Below are 18375 nucleotides of genomic sequence, written 5' to 3'. Positions count from 1 at the left end.
CATTTTATATTATGCTCAAAGAAACATAAAGGACATAACTCTTAGCTTTAGGCTATTGTTTAACTTGTGATAACTAGATAATTCTGCAACTAGAGGTTTCAGGAAAGAAATAGATGAAGAGATCTGGATTTGCCTACTCATAATACTGTAGCTAAGAAAATAAATGAATGAGAAGAGTGTTGCAACTTCTGAGGCTAGTGAAGTTTAACTTAAAAAGTGCTGAAAAATACATTTTACTTAATTTCTGTTGGGAACAAATTTAATCAAAAGTTAAGACATATTTAAAGCACATCCAAAGATCATAGAATCAGAGAATCACAGAATACCCCGACTTGGAAGGGACCCATAAAGATCTTCAAGTCCAACTCCTGACACCACACAGGTCTACCCAAAAATTCAGGCCATATGACTAAGTGCACTGTCCAAACACCTCTAAAATTCCAACAGGCCTGTTGCCATGACATGTCCTTTGGGAGCCTGTTCCAGTATGTGACAACCCTCTCAGTGAAGAACCTCCTCCTGATGTCCAGCCTGAACCTCCCCTGAAACATATTTGCATATGTTTTTCATCCAAAGGTTTTCAAGTAATTGAGTTATATTTAAAGCACAACCAAAGATATTCTCATATTTTTTTCATCCAAAGGTCTTCAAGTAGTTTATGTTCCTCTTTTTATATCGTGGAACCCAGAATGTGGATAATGGGATGACTGAAATCGTTGTGTACATACAAATTGGAACAGGCTGCCCAGGGAAGTGGTGGAGTCACCATCCTTGGAAGTCTTCAAAAGACGTTTAGATGTAGAGCTTAGGGATATGGTTTAGTGGAGGGCTGTTAGCGTTAGGTTGGAGGTTGGACTCGATGACCTTGAGGTCTCTTCCAACCTAGAAAATTCTGTGAAAATTCTGTGATTCTGTGAAATTAGGATTTTTTTTTATTTTTTTTAAACAGAAACAATGTACTTTCTTATTGTTGGTCAGGAAATGAAACCTGTTTTCAAAAGAAAGTTGTCTCTATTTCAACCAGAAGTTAGAGAGCTGATGCATGGACTGGCTGAATTTCTTCAGTTTGTCATCTTCCTATGCCAATAGAATGTCTGTTATCAAAATATTCATCTTTAATCAAGTATTTGAGTTATATCTCTGACAGCTGATCATCAGCAGAGATAGGAACAGAGCCTGTATCCAATGGTTTCCAGGCCAGTGTCTTCTCTGATAAGCCATGAATAGAACACTTTAAAATTTATTGCATATATTACGTATGTTAGAAATTGATTTATTATCATCCATGTTCATAATGTTGCTTGTCAGAGATGTATAGTGTATATTAATAACATATATTCAATAAATAGAAACATTTTTTCACCACTAGAGTTAATGATGGGCCATCCATTGATGGAAAAAAAATGTGTTTTAACTAAATGTAAGCGACTTTGGGACACTTTTGTATACTTTTATGCTGCCACTTTGTTTTGCCTTCTTGTTTGCAGAGACCAGTCAAATTAACATTTTACAAAACGTGCCTATATTAGTTCACTCCCAAGTGACATCTGACATCTGAGTCAGTCCTTTTATATTATCCCAAGAGGCCACATTCTATTTTCCCTTTGACATATTCTTATAGGTATGATATAAATATGCAAATGTGGTGCTCTATGAAACAACCATTTCATTATTCGTGTCTTTTTTTTTTTTTTTCAACATCTTCTGTTGAGGAAAGCACATGCAGCTTCTCACAGCCTCCTTTCCCAGCCCACAGCAGAGAATTTAGTAGGTTATTTGTGAGAAAATTTTCAAGCCTGCTGTATGTACACAAGCACCCTGGGAATTTCACTAGTCATAGTTGAAATGTGCAAAATCTGTCAATCAGAGTGTATTTATCAGTTTCACTTCTTTGTCCAAAGTTGATTCTGTTAGAGGAAGATAAAGATTTTATAATGAGATACAAAAAAAAAAAAAATATGGAAAATTTTGCACTGGCTCAGAGTTGCCATGCTACTGATATGCAACGTAAAATAAGTTTATGCATAGCCCACAACAAAAAAGGCACATATAACCCATTATCTTTATACTTCCAGAAAACATATTTCTACCAATTTTCCTTTCTTTACACAATGTTTTCAAGACAGGTTTGAGAACATTTATATTTAAACATGCTATCCCACCTGCCTAATGGAAATTTCCATTTAAAAGGCCACAGTTTTATTCTGCTGTTGTAGCACTTCTTACTGAGTGATATGGCTTCCTCCCCAAGTCTGAGCTTTACGTCTTCTCAATAGAGGTGATAAGTCTTTCATTAAACCATTCAGCTGGTCCTATCCCAGTTCTTACTTTACTCATTTATTTCTGTCTTTTTACTCTATCATATTGTTATCTGCCCATCTCTCTCACTGAATGCTTGCAAGTGTAACTACAAAGAGCTTGTATTTTTCCTTCCAGCCATAACAGAGTGATTTGTTGCGTTGACATTCCCATCCTTCCAATTTTTCTTTTACATTTATTAGAAATAAAACTTATTTGAGAAGGACATTAGTGTTTGCACCTGCTGACGGTAGGTTTTATTGGGATGTATAATACTATTTCTTCCCCAAATTTTTCAACAATCTGAAAGGAAAAAAATCTTTTCTCAAACATCCTTCAGCAATATATACTCTACCCTATTTTAATTAAAACATTTCACATCTAGACAGAAAAGATATTAGCAGTCTCTTCCAGTATGCTTTTTCCAACTGCCTAACAGAAAAGGTAAATTGAAAACCACTAACCCACTTCTTCAAGAGAAAGACACTCAACAAGAATGTTTTCAAGAGCAGTCAGACAGATAGTGGTTGCAGATACAATGCTTTCCTCTTTCTCACGAACCACATGGTCTTTTGAAGTTGTCTTGAAAATGACTGGCTCCTACAATTCCACCACATCTACAACAAAAGCAAAAACTGGTGAATTATTACACACTAAGAAGCAATGGAGATATTCAGAAGATCTGATTTTCCTGAAAAAAAAAAAAAAAATCATAAGCATTTTTTAAGTTCTTTTTGGAAGCTTATTTGAGGGGTGGAGTTTTAGAAACAAACCTTAATGAACTAAGTAAGGTTTGCATATTTAAATCTGTGTAAATCAGCTGATTATCGGGACTTGAAAGAGCATTGCAATATTTAGCTACTTTGGGAAAAAAAAATGTTTTTGTTTGTTTGTTTCTGTGTGTGTGTGTGTCCTTGCATTAGACAGTAAAATGTGCCCTAAGTCATCATTTTAGAACTGACAACCATAAGGACTTCTTAGACGTTCCTTTCTGTAGCAATATTTTCTCATGGCTGAAATGTGTCAAAAGCCAAGAGTCTAAACTCTTACATTATAAATCTATAAATTCAATTCAATATAAATCTATAAATTCAACTAAGCTCCTTTCAGTACCACACATGGAAGTTATACAACTCAGACAAATAAATATTGATGCAAGTATTCAAAAATAACTTTTAAACGATAGGATCATAGTGATTACAAAGAATATGGGAGAAAAGAACAAAAGCTGCATAGTCAAAAGGAAACAATATCCAGCATCTTTTGAAAGAAAACGATGTAAAATGGTGGTCAATTCAAAAGAATCATACATTCAAGACAGGATGTAAGAATGAACTACTCTTGTAATAAGCAATGAAATATTACATGTTATATTAAAGATATTTCTGTCTAGACATAAATAATTAGTACAAGGTAAAACAATAGTATTTATTTTTTAACTATGAAAATATTCTTTGGAATTAAATCTCAGAGCTACAAAAATATTAATTCCTCTTCAATTTTCCTTTCAGACTTCTTTAGCTAGGGCCTCCTTGACTGACATTTCAGTTAATTGTTTCTGTTAAGGACAATTACAACAAGAACAATTGCGTATTTTTTCAGCAAACACATGTGACATAGTTTTGGAGAATACATCAGTGTATGCTATCAAACTGCAGTATTTTACTCTGACGTTCCAGGATGAAAATATTTATTTCTGTAATCATGTCGACTCATCATTTGTCATTAACTATCTCTTCCCACCTCCTCTGTCTCTCCCTTCTCCCACTTTACCTGCAAAGTCCAGAAGAACAGGGTACAAGTGTCTTTAAATGACATTCACAATTTTCTGACTGAGTGAATGCAAGTGCTGTAGGTGCTGTGGGAGTAATTCACACTTCCAGTTTAGCTAAATGATCGCTCACATCATTATCAAAATCATTATCATTATCATTATCAAAATCCCTGCAAAGTTAAGAAAGCTACAATCTTCCACATTTAAATAAGCAGATTTAAAGAGAAAATAAACCCAGACCACAAGATACTTTTCTGCTAGGATACTTTTTGCTGCTCTAGATCTCTTACCTGATGAATAGGAACGATACCAAAAGTGAAGATGTTGTCTGAGGATCGTTGGGATCATAAAGAATTTGGGCCACCCTTTCACATCCCAGTAAAGAAATAATATTCCAAACTTCACAGCAAATAAATATTATTTAATTTCCTGCTGATGAGTTTGATACCACAGTAGTGACATCAATACAGAGGTGGCTAGGGAGGCTATGTCATTCTCATAGTGGAAATGAAAACAATTTCATTATATGTGTTAGTTGTTGGACGATGTTTTGTAGCTTCCAAGTGGCAGAACCTCTTCCATATGCATGAAAACATTGATCATTTACTTAGATTCTTGAAGGTTGTATCAGACAAAGCATGATTACATGGTTTGCCTAGAAAAGTTGCAGAAAATGAATTCAGAATAATAAATCTGAAATGAACCAACTAAAATCTGTAAGTTCTGAAAAAGGTGTTGTCGCTTCTAGAAATGATTAGAATAGCATTTCAGAAAGCTTGGCCATAGTCAAAAAGGTGATGATATCACCTTAGTTTTTAATCTAACCATGTACATCGTAATGGGTGTATTAAAATTCATATTTCATAATTGAGCAACAAAACAAGATAAAGTTTTTACTGATACTAAGCAAAATAAAGGGCTATGCTAGTTTATATATCACTGCTGGAATAATTAACTGTCTGATCCAATTTTCATTAAATAAAAAAGGTAGTCAAATCAGGGTTCTATATTTCAGCAAGAAAAAAAAATCAGTTGTCATGGCCACTATGCAAAATAGAAAGAACTAAGCTTATTTTTTATATTCCAATTTGACTCTGGGGTCTAAAATTTTGATTTCTTTTTAAAGAAGCAACTTCAACCTGGAGAAAATTCCACACAGTTATCTCAACAGGTCATTCATCGTGAAACAAAACAAAACAAAACAAAACAAAACAAAACAAAACAAAACAAAACAAAACAAAACAAAACCACATATAATAAATCCCTGTAAGAGTCCTTTCTTAACTGTACAATTCTTAGTCTAGTGTTTGATTCAGATAAAGCTTTCTTATTCGCAAGAGTGCTTCAGAGCTCTTCATTGCAAAATACCTTCATTTTTAAACAAAAAAAGTTGTGGCCTGTCACAAATACGGTTAGACTGTTATATTTTTAGGCAAACATCTAAAGACTGTTTCACCAGGTCCTGAAAAGTCAAATATGCATTTTATGGCAGGATATTGTGACCTGTGCAATTATCTAAGTGTGACTTTGCTCTCTCTTCTTTTGTTTTCATAAATTGTCTGATGTAGGCACAAATACATGTACACTAGAACATACTACGGAAAAAGCAGAGCCCAAACTTCCGCTAATATGAGATTTTCAGGGAAATAGATATATTTCACTATATCTTAGATTGGATTTTATAACTGCCAGGAAACTCCTCTTACCCTGAAAGTGAAAGCAGAACTTCATATATAGAATAGATGATTTTATGTCGTTAAACATATTATATTCTAATAGTGTAGACAGGGATATAATTTTCTTAAAATACAGAGAACATAAAAGTATTTTTCTATAGAAACAATTCATATGCTCTACATGTATTTAATGAACATTGAAATGGAGGTTCAGAAAAGGTGAAACCCTTTTGGTGAAACCCTTCAGTCTACAACTTCCTTGTAAGGGGGTGTCGAGAGGCAGGAGACCTTTTCTCCATTAACACTAGTGACAGGACCCGCGGGAACGGGGTTAAGCTGAGGCAGGGGAAATTTAGGCTTGACGTCGGGAGGGGGTTCTTCACAGTGAGGGTGGTTGCACACTGGAACAGGCTCCCCAGGGAAGTGGTCACTGCACCGAGCCTGTCTGAATTTAAGAAGAGATTGGACTGTGCACTTAGTCACATGGTCTGAACTTTTGGGTAGACCTGTGCGGTGTCAAGAGTTGGACTTGATGATCCTTAAGGGTCCCTTCCAACTCAGGATATTCTATGATTCTATGATTTGGATAATGAACAATGTCTTGGTGAATGTATTTTTTGGATAATGAACAATGTCTTGGTGAATGTATTTAACAAATGATAAATTCATTATTTTCAAAAAATCCTAAAAGGCTACAGACCTCTTCTGGTAGGGAAGCCACTTCCACTGGGTCCTTTGCTCATCCTGTATTTAATAAATGTGCAACTATCAGGCTTGTCTATTCATGACAATCTGATGAAAGTATCCTTCAGACAAGGTGGCTAGCAATTAAAAAAAAAAAATAAATCTGTTCTCCTTTAGACCTTCATTTTTAAAATAAATACAACAAACAAAATTAAACTTAGTATCCAAAGGTAATATCTTGTAAGAAATCACTATGCTAAATCCTCTCCTTTGGAATATAACATTATAAACGGTCTTCAAGGCATTTTGAAGGCATACCTGACATCTAAGTTTATGGTCTCTGATGACAAATGTATGTGGTGACCACTGACTAAGAAAGCTGGAGTTCAAAATATCTTTCAGAACACTATAAACTATACACATATTATTATAATCTCAAGAATCAGGTTTTCTATGTTTATGTGTATGTGCAAACTGTATGTATTTAGAGACAATGATGTATTACATATCATTTTAGGAAAAATTACATTGGTAGTAAACAGAGACTGTTCCTGAATACAAGTGTGAAGTCTGAAAGCTGCCGGTTTAGATCTCCCAGACTGACATCCCAAACTACCAAACTACTGCCATAAACCTTTGACCTTAAACGAATTCTATACAGGTTTTCTTACAGGAGAAAAAAAAAAAAAAAAAAAAAAAAAAAAAAGTTAATTTGAGCTTTGTGAGACTGAATTAATTGTTTGTGAAGCACTCCAACACTCTAGAGGAAATGAATAATTCTACCTTACAGCAGTATTTGAATAATGTGAAGCAAATAAGGCCATGGGGTATACAGTGAACAGCGAAGAGGCAAATACAATGCACAACTGCTCACTGTTGGAGTGCCATCTATTCTCTGTGCTTAATGAGGCAGGGTCCCTATGTAATCTTAGTGTCACAGTGTACTCAGCAAAAGAGGGCTGAATTAAGGTTTTCTGGGCAATCTTAATTCTAAAATTTCCTATCTTTTGGGTACTTGACACTGCAACCTTAATAATGTTCTTTTGCGTGCAAGATTATTTGTGTTTTAAAGACATCAATCATTATAGCACCTAGGCAACACCTCATGAAGTACAAAGAGCTAATCCTTCATTACAGAGGAATTTGCTTGCTTTCATCTCTTCTTCCTCTAGAGGAAATAATCCACAACAGTGTTTCCCACAGCATGTTTCCAGGAGCAACTCCGTCAGTAGCAAGGCACCTGTAGAAAGCAGTCTGCTGCTGAAAGCTACCTTAGATTTGAAGACAGGCTTATCTCCAGCAGCAATGTTCTCCAAAGGGAGAAACCCTTCACTGAAAATACTCTGCTTTCATTCTCAAATCTGAAGCTATTCTGAACTCCTGTGTCACAATCAAATGCAATAACCACACAAAGAAACAAGTGTAAGGGAGCAAGCTGGAGAAGCTGAATAGGAAGAGTGCATAGGCATATTGGCATTTTAGGGTACTGCAATGAATCCAGCATTACATAAATAGTCACTTTACAGCAAATTATGATATAGCTGATTATTATATATATTATATAGCTGAGAAATTATGATATAGCTGATTATTTTTTTCCGTCCACAGTAGCAGCTGGATTACCAAACAAGACGCTGTACCCTTTGAAGAGCATTGAAATTTTATTGGAATACATTATGATCCATTTCTGTGGTAGTTAACTGTATGCCTTGCTTCCATGAAGACCTGTAGCAAAAATCTGACTGGTATAAACCAGGTAGGAAAAGACATACATAGCTTCCTATGCTTTGGGAAGCCCCTTAGTACATCCCAAAATGTGTCTTCATAAATGCTAATCAGAATAGGCACTGAGAAAGATAGCTCTCCAGGCAGACCTGAGTCTATCTCAAATAAAGGACTTTGTCAGGCAGGCTTTGCAGTCAAGTTCAAAGCTGGGCTATGTGACAACTCTGGTTGAGGCTGGCTGGAAGGAGGAAAAGTTAAAGCTTTTTTGCTTTCAGTAGACCTATGCCTGAAACATAGCCACACATGTAGCACTGTGGGCAGATAAGAAAACAACATTCTTGCCCAGATGATCCTATACGCTGATTGTAACCTGCAATAGAGGAAGATTACTGAGAGGGCTTGGCTTTTTTTTTTTTTTTATTATTATTATTTATTTATTTTCCAGAACAGCAGTGTTTAAGTGTCTATACTGAAGATTTCAGCCTAGTGCATTCAGTTTTATTTGATTTCTTCCAGAAAAGGAGATCATCTGGTTACTTCCTATTACTGCTCCACCAGGACCTGAACACTATGAAGTCCCCCATACCCTCATTTTGAAATAGTGCTTTCTCGCTGAAATAAATAATTGTCCATCTGCAAAACTGTCTTTCTCTTATCAGCTTCCAGTATAACTTTTTCTGGATGTATAGAACTGGGGTTTTGAGGAAGGTTAGACATGTGAACATATTCTCTTTTATAATGTAATTTTTGCTCTTCAATTTGTATGAAGTGTTTAGAACCAGTCAGTGACCCCCTCCCCACATATAATAACATAGGCTATTTGGAAGGATTATCAGAAAAGAACATTTTTTTTTTATATACTGTTATTTACTACTAAATAGTGAATCATAAAATAAAAATAAAATAAATAAAAATTATTTTCCTTTTTACTACTTCACTTTTACATTTGGGATATCAAAATGGCAGTTTAAGAAAAGGTATTATTTCACCTTCTACTTTTATTCCCCATCTCATAAAGGAATGACTGCTGCAACTTGGTATCTCAGGAGAATTGTATGGTGATCTATTTATCAAAGATTGACTGATGTGTCTACTGAAAACCAAAGGGAAAGATGTTAGTCTTTTCCCTTATTTAGGGATAATGGATCAATGGATTGGTCTTTTTAATACAAGAAGAATTACAATGAAAGGCCATCTTTATTTTGCTATGCTACTGCTTAGCTTTTTGCACCAAGTGGTGAATGTTTAAAACAAAATTGCAAGAAATATAAAGTATATTCTGTTGTTTGCTTAAATGTGCTCCAGAAAAATCAAAACAAGACAAAATAATCTTACCACTGATGAAATATTTCATTCTATCATTGGCAATTAATTAAGTCTTTCTCATGGTAAGACAAAATAATCAAATTAGAGCCCATCTGTAGTCAAGAGAGGTGTCTGGAGAGTGAGAAGAAATTACTCAGAATCCATGCTGCCAATGAGGCTGAAGCTGAAATGAGGTTGATGATGAAAGGAAAGGGCTGCATAGTAAAGTAACCTCCCACACCTATAATGGGAGGTTCCCTATATTAGGTAGTGCTAGTGGGTGGGTGGGCAGAACAATGCCCACTCTTTTCTTTCACTGCCCTCTATGTCAATCTGTGCTAGGTCTTCACCATACAGACTGCTGAGCTGCTCCTGGAACAATTCCAAGCATGGCTTGTTGTGGAATCTCTAGGAAGAGATTCACTTTATACACCTTGACTGAAGATGGTACCATAAAATGCAGAGAGAAGAAAAAAAAAAGATGGCATGTATTTTTGTCAACACGCATTATACAAAAAAGTCTGTCCGTTTGATCCAACAGGATTTCCCAACAATGCTAATGAGGCTGGCTACTGCATAGATGTCTTCTGAGAAAACTGGCATGAGTAGTCTATACAGAGTGATTGGGAAATAATTGTTTACTTTTTCTTGTAATACAAAGCAATACAATACAGTATAAAACATTTAAGAGTTACTCATCTAAATGAAAGACAGTCACCCTTGTTTCACCTTATGGTCAGTGGGAGCTCCTATAAAGCAGTACATTTTGTCTGTCCTAAACAATTACATTAGGATAAGCTGTTTAGCCCTTGGGGAGTGTAAATTTTCTTCCATTAACTATATAAAAGAGAATTAGTGATGATTTTCTTAGACAATTAAAATAACTTTTAGGAGTATAAAAGAGGTCCATTCTTGTTTTCCTTATGAATAGTCATGAAATCTGAAGTTACCAGGGTCCTAATGAGAGTCAATGGGGTTTACCTTAGGTGTTACGTCTGCCACATTAGGACTAATCCAGATGTAAATTGAAAATAATGACAGAGTATTAAACTTTGTTGAACTTTTAGGGTGCTACGACTCTGGCTGAATAAAAATGCTCTTGTAAATGTTTTCTGATGTAAGTCTAATGTGAAATCTCATTCACGTGCAAAATAAGACTGCAACATTAAATGTGAAATATTAATTCCTGTTCCGCTGGCACACAGACACACACAAACACACACACACACAAAGTTTAAATTAATAGAAAATACAACTCAAGGAAAATCCTGTGTTTATTTATTTATTTATTTTCCTGGTTGCTACTATTTCCTATTTCTGTCATAACAATACTAAAAATCTCCATTATTATTACAGTTCTATGGAGCTACGTACTGTATAAATTTAAGAAAACAAATTTTCTAATTTGCCAAAGTATAACCCTAAGGAAGAAATCAGAAGTATTACTGTTTTTTTTCCTCACAGCCTCATCACAAAAAGTGATGATTTTTTTTTTTAAATTCAAACTGACAGATGTGAAAGACTAGAAATAATAAATATTATATAGTCTATACCCTGATCCTCTTAAGTAACAGTTTGTAAAGTTCTGAACATATTCCATAGCTGACTTTGAAGACATTTTTCTTTCTCATTATGTCAAGGCAAATACTGGGAGGTGACAGCATATCTTTCACTTTTTTCCCTATCTCACTAGAAACAGAAAGTAGAGTGGAGAAACCACCACTTTGCAAGGTAAGTTTTGCAAGTTTTCTCTTTTCTTGGGTCACAGAACTACAGGATTACAGTTGAGCTTGGTTATAGAATTTAACAGCTTGCTGGTGAAACTGATGGAGCTTTCATGGTACATGAACTGAAAAGAAAATGAACGAGGCGCAAACAAGATCCTCCAGTTAATACAGAAGAGCTCTACAGATACCTGCACAACTTTCAGATCCTCAGTCAATATCTGGAATAAACACACAAGACATTGCATAGCTACTATTTGTCACTCTTATTTTTATTTGTTTATTGGAATTAAAAAGATTGAAAGGAGAATAATAAAAAACAGTCATGTACTTGAGATTACTGACTGAGCTTAACTAAAATTACAGAAATCATAAATATCCTGTTGCATTTATCTTGGTAATTATACATTAAAATCTTATCATAATATATTATAAACTCATATTTTCCTATTAATTTTGAAATAAATCTTAATGTGAATCATAAATATCTTCTACATTAAAAATCAACTCCTGAATTTGCTGGATTTTTTTAACCAGATAACCTCTTTCTATCTTTACTCCATGGGTGAAAAAACAGGTTCTACTTAATATAAACAAAATTTCTATCACAGTTCTTCTAACTGTCACATTGTTTTGTTTTTTAAAAATTGCCTATTTCGCACAGCGTCACTGAAATACAATCACAAGTGATGGTTAAAACATTGCAAAATGTACAGTAAAACAACAACAACAAAAAGCTTATATAAAAGCATTTCTTCATTTGGTTTGTGGTTTTGATTTTAAAAATAGAAATCATTATTAGTGGATGGAAAAGGTTTAATCCTAAATATAGCTTTGTTAAAATGTTAAGTAATAGTCGAAAGTGACAAAAGTGGAGAGTCTTCAGCACAATTACTTAAAATAGTTTTGTTCCTCCCAGACACTCAGTGTGTAACCATTATGGCCTATTACATTTTCATTACTGGATGAATTCTAAGACTTTCCACATGTATCAATGTTGAAATGTGTGTTCCTAAATCTAAGCTCAATGCTGCATGATGCACAATATTTTGACTGGTCAAAGAACAAAAGGAAATCAGAAGAGCAGACTAATCTTTAACAAAGCAAGAAACATTAAAAAAAATGAACCAACTTGGGCCTCATTAGACACACACTTATAGTTCAGTAATGACTGGATGTTTTGCCATGTCACATCATCTGTATCACATAACATGATACAGTTATAGTATCATACACGTACCACTAAGATTAGGTACCTAAATAGTTATTTTTGTTAACTGGAGCACCAAAATGAATAATCTGTTGTCCTTTATTTTGGCCATTCACTGTCTTCTTCCAAGATTGCTGACTACAATAATGGATAAGGAGGAGGTTGGTTGGTTGGCTTTAATTTATTTATTTATTTTAACTTGGCTTGTTTAACTTTAATACAGTAAGCAGTCTTTTAATGCTTGGACTCTATCAAAAGTTGCAAATCCAGAAAAATGCCAAAACCCTATTGCTCCTGCTGTGTGTGCTGTGTGCGTAGTCTTTTTTTTTTTTTTTTCAATAGCTCTTATGAATAAGAATGATCATCAGGTATGAGAAAATTCAACTGGAAAAGTACTGATGTTAGAGAAATATTTTTCCATGTTGTAACATGAATTTGAAGATTCTTTACCTAAGTATTGAGTTACGCGTGAGTACGCTGTGAGACAGCTACCCTCAAGGCACAGTACAGCTGAAGGTGCAGAGGAATGAACTCACCAGAAGAGTCATGATTTACTGCTAACCACACCTACAGCATTTAGAAAATGTTAGTGCAGCACATCTTCATGTGGGAGAGAAAAAATACATCTAAGCAATGTTTCCTTTAAGAAATCTCATTTTCCATGGTTTATATCTTTGTTTCCACTGTGTTTGAATGCTTTTTTTTTTCTCCTTTTTTTTTTTTTTTTTTTTTTTTTTCCAAATCAGAATTATCTTGACATTTACAAACCAGCTGCTATGTACAACTCCTCCAGAGGAATTTTGTGGGAGGATTCCAAGTGCTTTCTTTATATACATGAAAGGAGTTCTAGTGTTTGTGGATAAGGTAGAGTTGAAACTGCTTGCATCTAAAGTATTTTATTGTCTACAGAGAAAACCTGGGTGGGTTTCTGTGTTTTGTTCCTCTCTCTCTTGTGCACTAGTGTTAATATATCTTCTTCAAAACCAGTGTGAGACTCCACTAATGTCAAAGGAGAATGTTTCATTCTGTCTTTTAAGTCTACGGACAAATATGCTAGTAGAGACAATTTTGTCATGGTCTGTTTTGTGGGAGGAATAACAGACAACCAAGAGATCATATAAGAAAAGCTATATTTTAGATAACCTTTTAAATAGCTTCTAGAGGCTAGCAGCTTCTTATTGAATCATAGAATATCCTGAGTTGGAAGGGAGCCAAAAGGATCATTGAGTCCAACTCCTGGCTCCACACAGCACCACTCAAATCAGCACTTATGTCTGAGGGTATTGTACAGCAGGTTTGGTGCTCTGACCACTGCCCTGTGTAGTCTGTTCCAGTGTCTGACCACCCTCTTGGTGAAAAAACTTTCCCTAACACCCAGCCTGACCCTCCCCTGTCCCAGCTCCATGCCCTTCACTTGGGTCCTGTCACTGTCACCAGACAGCAGAGGTCAATGCTGCCCCTCCACTCCCCTCATGAGGAAGCTGCAGGCCACCATGAGGACTAATAACAGCTCAACAGATGAAATAATGATCAAGAGGTGAAAGGATTCACTTTCTGCTGTATTTCTCAGGCAAAAGAAGAAAGAAAGAAAGAAAAAAAAAAAAAAAAAAAAGAAAAAAAAAAAAACTTGGTTTCCAATGGATACCTCTGAAGTTTTGTCTGGAATTATCTATAAATGGTGGGCCTTTTAAAAGAAAAAAACTTAGCATGAAAACAGATAGCTCAAGAGCATTTTTACTTACAGAGCAAGTTTGTTCTCAGTCAAAAATAATCGTGTTTTAAAGGTATTCAGTGAGGATCTGTATGAACATGTTTACAAGTCAAGTCACACCCTGCTGCATGGGGTTTACAGCACATTTCCCTTGCTATGAATCACAGAAGGAAACAGTTTGAAAGTTTGGCCTGCTTTTTGCTGAGTGCAGTCCCAAAGCAGTTGGAAAAAAATATATATATATATGTACAAACTTTACCTGGGAACAACACAAGGAGGACACAAGGAGGACATTTCCTTGCTTCTGTAATCTTCAGCTTAACAGGAAACATCGCCTTTGGGAGGCAGCTTTTCCAATTAGTAAATCCCAAGACAGATGTCACAGCATCATAAAGTGCCAATTAAGTACTCTATCAAGGGAAGAGTATCAGCAGATGACTGACCATCTACAGCAGAGGATGGAGAAAAGGGATGAAAGATAAAAAATTAAATGTGAAAAAAAATGACAGAGACAATTAATTAAGAATCACCCAGATTCTTCCTGATTTTTTTGCCACTCTAAAGTTAGTCTGTAAGTACTCCACTTAGATGTCCACTGGAATAGCTTTGATGAAGATTAAATTTGTGTTATTGCTCAAATTCCGATATTTTGAGAAATGGATTTAAGCCAAAATTCTTTATTTATTTGATTAATTGCCTGACATTTATGTTTATATCTTGAGTTTATGTATCTTTGAGCAGTAAATGATTCCACAGGTGAAAAGCTCATTTCCGTCCTAAATGTCCTCATCTTCTTGATTCCAAGAGAAAGAAATAAAATATCCCTGAAAAACCTGGCCAGGAGAGCTCTGCAAAGGGAACAGAATATGCCAACAAACACAACTGAAGATGACAAAATCAAAATCAGAGAGAGTTGACATGACTTGCACGGGGAAGATAAAAGGCCAAAAGCAGGATGGAGAGTGGTTGTTGGTCTCCTGGTTCGGATCAGTTTGTCTGATTCACAGTTATGTGTAAAGCTTGAAACATTACCACAGAGAATAAATCCTTGAACTTACACTTTCAGGACAAAATATGAAATTCAATGAGGACAAACAAAAGGAAATAACCTCTGGCAATGATCCAGGCTGCGGCCTGCCTGACTAGGGGGTAGCCATGCTGAAGAGCCATGGGAGGCTCTGGTGGGCAGAAAGCTGAGCCAGAGCCATCAGTGAGCCCTGTCAGTAGGGTTGGTCGATAGCATTCAGGGCTGTGTTAACAGAAGCATGATCAGTAGATCAAGACAAAGGTTTATATCCCTTTATTCAGCACTCATTAGGCCACACCTACAACATTGGATCCTCCCTCAATAAAAGACAAACATTGATGAACTGAAGTGATTTCAGTGGAGGCCAACAACATGGTCAGGGATGGAGCACTTGGCCTGTGAGGAGAGGCTTCTTCAGCCTGGAGAAGACACAACTCTGGAGGGAACCTAACATTAGATCCCAGTGCCTACTGAGAAGCTATTGAGGAGACGGTCAGACTCTTCACAGTGATGGATTGCGGGAGGATGCGAGAGCAAATTGAAAGTTGAAAGTTCAGAGTGGGTATAAGGAGAAACTTTATCACCACAAGGGCAGCATGGAGCAAAGCAAGTTCCCCAGAGAAAGGTGCAGGTTTTCAGACCTGCCTTGGTCTAGCCCTCAAGAGCCTGGCCTGAATATATAGCCTATACCTGACCCTGTTTTGACCAAGAGGCCAGACTAGAGACCTCCTGAGGTCCCTTCACACGTGAATTACCATATGATCCTATGACACTGACTGTGACTATTTATATCTTATGTGAACATTCTGTACTGGCAATAACACTCATATCATGCAACATCCACTTTTTGTACAATATTCCCAAATGGGTTTTCATACCTACCCTTTCAGACTAACTGAAGTGAAAATATAAGCTTAAAAATATGAATTACTGTCTGTTAACATTGTTCAAAAAATGTTTTCCAATGTTTAGTTTTAGAAAAAAATAATAGACATTGACCTCATGATTCCCAATAAACAATAACTTAAATCATTCCATTAATGACACTTTAAAGGTAGCCCTCTCATGTCACTTAGTACATTTGTTGGGTCTCTGCTTTAGAAAAACAACATTCTTTGTTGCAACCACAGTGAAAAACAAACTTACTGGCTGTCAGTAAAATCCAGTTACAAAACACACTGGGAATTGCTCCACATAATTATGGGTGCAATACTGCTAGTATATATTTCTGTAAATGCTCAACTATGTCAGCACTGTTTGTGAGGACACACCATTTCTAATGATTTTGTTGTTGTCATTTTTTTCCAATTGAAGCAACACGTACAACACGTAAAAGGGGATGGCAAAATTCTTATTGACAGTTTGAACCAATGCTTCAATGATAACATGGAATTTCTCGCACAGAAATGAAATTCATTCTCTGGCTGTCCAAAGCTACTTCTAATACCGAGGTCTTGTATCAGAGATAATCCCTTCAGAAGCTCATAGCTGGCATAAAAGGGTTTTACTGTGTGCAACTCTGTACTAATTTCATACTTCTCAAGCTTCTACTTCCCAAAACTTGCCATTACAGTCCTTTTCAGAGATACAGCCCATGATACTGTGCATAAGCAAAGGCAAAAAGGTTCAAATCTGCTAGACAGTGATTCAGATACATCAATCCACAAATGGTGTACTTTCAGTGTTCTTGTGACACAATGAAACTCTCTGCTTCAAGCCATGATGAAAAGAGTGGCTCTCTATTAAATCTAGGATTTTGCAGGTATCTTCTCACATATTTACTCAGCATAACTGATTAATTTCCACCCTAATCAGATCACAGTGTAATCCTGTACAGAAAGGATTGGAAACAAGCTATTGGTTTGAAATATATTTATGCATAATAGACACAAAAACTTAAACAAAAACTGAACATCTTCACATGATTTCTTCCTTCACTTTCTTTTTGCTTTTTTCCTGTGTGTTCCAGAAAGATATTAATATTGGTATAAAGAGGGATTCATTGCTTATATAAGCAACTGAAACACAAGGCTGTTTTGTTAACTGAGGCTTTTCACTTGTTACTCCTATGTATTTCTTTGGCCTATTTGCAGTGGTCTTCTTATCAGACCACTGCATACACTATGCTGCTTAACCCTTTATCTCTTCTTCTGAGCTGACTGCAGTGCTAACATCTATCTACTTTTGTTCCTGTACAGCCAGCTAAATCAATAAAATCAGTCATAAATATGTAATTTTGGCTAAAGATAACAAACCTTGTTCCAAACTCCTTTAATTAGCTAGGATCGCAAAATCAGGGAACCTAAAAATGAAAAGGATGAGTCTTAAAATTGTTATTATTTCCAGTGATTCACCCCAGATTCAACCTAATATTTGCATAACAATTTATTCTTTTAATCAGTCCTCTTCAAGCCCCTGAAATAAATTTGTAAGTTAGTAAGTTTGTTCCTTTTCTACTCTCAAGAAGACAACAGCTCGAAAGATATTTAAAATTAATTCCTTTTCCTTATTTGCAAGCTATCACAATGACTAACTCATCTACATGTGAACAAAGCTGTCCTAACAAAGGGATTCTCTAAACTTGCAAGCAAGGACACGGTACATTTTCTGCAGTACCTAAAGGCAAGTACACTATACCTGTCACCCTATGCTGGGACTCTTTGAAGCTGTTCCCAAGTTGAGGATGCGCAGAAAGAAATGCTGTCCCTGGTCTCTATATCCCTGAAGATCCAGATAAACAGCCAGCAGCCACAGTTCAGAGAGAAATCCCAGGATAATAAATCTCTATATTCCTTCTGATAGCAATGACATGCAACAAACCATTGTGTACATATCTGCAGACAGATGTAGCTCATGTTTCTGGATCCAGAGGCCCAAATGCTGTACCTGAAAATTAAAACATTGTAGGTTTTTATCTGCTTCCTACCGCAACAACTAACAAGCATAGGATGCTCTCATGTAGAGTTTTCTCCCAGGCAGTAAAAGATTAGAAAAAGAACAAAGGATCTTTGAAAAGAGCTATGTGAAAGTGTGTCAGATGCATGAGCATATTTTTATGTTTTACTCCAAGATTACCCTTCCATTTGACACTTTTGTTGTGTCTGGTTATCAAAGCATTAGTGCTTGCTTTAAGTTGCTGCCCTTAGCCTTCCTTCTGCTCCTTGTCATCCCTCTTATCTGTGGCTCCTCCAAACTTACAGCACTGTGTTTAACTGGGAAGTGTTGGGGTGCTGATATAAAT

Source organism: Aythya marila (genome assembly GCF_965140915.1).
Source record: "Aythya marila genome assembly, chromosome: 3".
In the NCBI taxonomy this organism is placed as follows: Eukaryota; Metazoa; Chordata; class Aves; order Anseriformes; family Anatidae; genus Aythya; species Aythya marila.
The sequence above is the reverse complement of the archived record's forward strand: the minus strand, read 5'-3'. Positions refer to the sequence as shown.